Consider the following 3,517-nt stretch of genomic DNA (forward strand, 5'->3'; position numbering starts at 1 on the left):
AGCAGGGCGGGGTCTGTGCGTAGGCGCGTAATGGGGCGGGGTGCGTGCGGGGGGGGATCATGCGCATGCGCTGAACGGGGATCGCGGAGGGGGCGCGGTCACGTGGGGGTGGGCGTGGTCTCCGCGGGGGGGGGGCTGGTCACGTGACTGGGCGGGGTCGGTGCCGTGAGGGGGCGCGGGGAGTAGGGGACACGGAGAGAGGGACACGGGGACACAGGGACGGGGGGAGGGGACACACGGAGAGGAGACACGGGACACGGGGGACACAGGCACGGGGGACACACGGACATGGGGACGCAGGGACATGGGGACACAGGGATTTGGGGACACAGAGACACGGGGACACACAGACACAGGCACACAGGGACATGGGAGACACACGGATATGGGGACACAGGGACGCGGAGAGGGGACACATGGATAGGAGGCACGGGACACGGAGGACACGGGCACGGGGGACACATGGACATGGGGACGCAGGGACATGGGGACATGGACATGGGGACACACGGATTTGGGGATACAGAGACATAGGGACATGAGGGACACACAGACACGGGGACACGGGGACACAGATGTGGAGAGGAAACACACGGGTAGGAGACACGGGACATGGGGGACACAGACGTGGGGACGCGGGGACACGGGACACACAGACTTGGGGACGTGGAACACATGGACATGAGGGCCACACAGACATGGGGAACACATGGATATGGGGACACAGGGACGCAGAGAGGGGACACACGGATAGGAGACATGCGGCACGGGGGACACACGGACATGGGGACACACAGATTTGGGGACACAGAGACATAGGGACATGAGGGACACGGGGACACAGGGACACGGACATAGGGACACGGAGACACAGATGTGGAGAGGAAACACAGGTAGGAAGCACGGGACACGGGGAACATGGACATGGGGGACCGAGACATGGGGACGCAGGGACACGGGACACACGGACTTGGGGACATGGAACACGTGGACATGAGGGACACACAGAGATGGAGACGGAGGAACAAACAGACACAGGGACACACAGACTTGGGGAACACACAGATATGGGGACACAGGGACGTGGAGAGGGGACACATGGAGAGGAGACACGGGACACGGGGAACATGGACATGGGGGACAGACACGGGGACACAGGGACATGGGGACACGGGGGACACAAACACAGAGACACATGGACATGAGGGACACACAGACATGGGGTTAAAGGAACAAACGGACACAGGGACACACAGATATGGGGAACACACAGATATGGGGACACAGGGACATGAGGCACGCAGACACTAGGACACACGTACACATGGACACAGGACACACAAACGCAGGACGTGGGCATGGGGACACACAGACATGGGGACAAATGGACATGGGGATACACGGACATGGGAGTACAAGGACACAGGACACGCAGACACGCAGGACACGCAGACACAGGGGACACACAGACACGGGACACATGGACACAGACGTGGGGACACACGTGTCCCGATCCAATATCAGGGAGGGTTCTTAAATGATTCCAAGAGACCAAGATTAAGACACAAACGAAGTCAGATGCCGTACAATCTTGTGAGCTTTATTTTAACAACTGACAACAGCGACAGGGCAGAGAGAAAAACAAAAGAAAAGTTAGAATCCCTAAGCCAGAAGACGGTAGAGATGCAGCTGATTACCACCACCACGAATCCAGCGATGTCCCGTTGGATCGGTCTCGGTGCAGGTGATGGTGAAGACAGAGCCACGGAGTGATGATGATGTTCCAAGCTCCAGGAAGACCGGGGAAGGCAAACGCAGCAACACACACAAGGTCGAGTCCACGAGCAACAAAGAAGCTGAGCACCCCGAGTCCACCGAGCAATGAAGAATCAAGAGGCTTTGAGCCCACCGAGCGATGAAGAAGTTGAGCACCCTGAGCCCACCGAGCAATGAAGAATCAAGAGGCTTTGAGCCCACCGAGCAATGAAGAAGTTGAGCACCCTGAGCCCACCGAGCAATGAAGAATCAAGAGGCTTTGAGCCCACCGAGCAATGAAGAAGTCGAGCACCCCGAGCCCACCGAGCAACAAAGAATCAAGAGGCTCTGAGCCCACCGAGCAATGAAGAAGTTGAGCACCCCGAGCCCACCGAGCAATGAAGAATCAAGAGGCTCTGAGCTCACCAAGCAATGAAGAAGTTGAGCACCCCGAGCCCCCCGAGCAACAAAGAATCAAGAGGCTCTGAGCCCACCGAGCAATGAAGAAGTTGAGCACCCCGAGCCCACCGAGCAATGAAGAATCAAGAGGCTCTGAGCTCACCAAGCAATGAAGAAGTTGAGCACCCCGAGCCCACCGAGCAACAAAGAATCAAGAGGCTCTGAGCCCACCGAGCAATGAAGAAGTTGAGCACCCCGAGCCCACCGAGCAATGAAGAATCAAGAGGCTCTGAGCCCACCGAGCAATGAAGAAGTTGAGCCCCCCGAGCCCCCCGAGCAACGAAGAATCAAGGGGCTCTGAGCCCACCGAGCAATGAAGAAGTTGAGCACCCCGAGCCCACCAAGCAACGAAGAATCAAGAGACTCTGAGCCCACCGAGCCCACCGAGCAATGAAGAAGTCGAGCACCCCGAGCCCACCGAGCAATGAAGAGTCAAGAGGCTCTGAGCCCTCCGAGCAATGAAGAAGTCGACCACCCCGAGCCCACCGAGCAATGAAGAATCAAGAGGCTCTGAGCCCACCGAGCAATGAAGAAGTTGAGCACCCCAAGCCCACCAAGCAGTGAAGAAGTCGAGCACCCCGAGCCCACTGAGTAACAAAGAAGCCAGAGGCTCCCCCATTTATTGCCCCAGTCCATGATTTCCCCGAATAGTCCACCCATTTTCAGGAAGGCATTGCCATGCCCAGGTGCAACTTGATAAGCACGCTTCGGGTGGATGTCATGGTTTTTCCGTTGGGGACAGTTTGGCAGCACTTACGAGATCAGCTCTTCATTGCAATAAAGATCCCTTACGAGATCATGGGGGGTTGGCAGCGATGTTGAGCCAAAGCAGTTCAGTGGTAACAGTCCCTTACAACACGCACATGGACAGCAGTCCAGCCTGTTCAGATCCCTTTGGAGCCTCCCGACCCTCCAGCAGATCCAGCTTCCACCCAGCTTAGTGTCATCGCAAACTTGCTCAGGGTGCACTCGATGCCTTCATCCAGGTCAGTGATAAAGACATTGAACAGGGCTGGACCCAGCACTGAGCCCTGGGGGACACCACTTGTCACTGGCCTCCAGCTGGAGTTCACTCCATTTCCCACCATTTATGGCTGGAGGATGTGACATGACGTGTGTCTTTTCCAACCAGGGCAACTCGGAGATTCCACGCGGTCCCTGGGGGCACAGGGACACCTGGTGGCACGGCGACACCCCCCGAGCTGTGCCCCGTCTCCCCCCACGCTGCTGGCGTGAGGCGTGTCTGGCGCCGCGGTAACGGCGCCGCGGTAACGGCACCTCGGTGGCACAGGGGCAGGTGGCC

This window comes from Phaenicophaeus curvirostris, chromosome 27, assembly GCF_032191515.1.
Source record: "Phaenicophaeus curvirostris isolate KB17595 chromosome 27, BPBGC_Pcur_1.0, whole genome shotgun sequence".
Taxonomy (NCBI): Eukaryota; Metazoa; Chordata; class Aves; order Cuculiformes; family Cuculidae; genus Phaenicophaeus; species Phaenicophaeus curvirostris.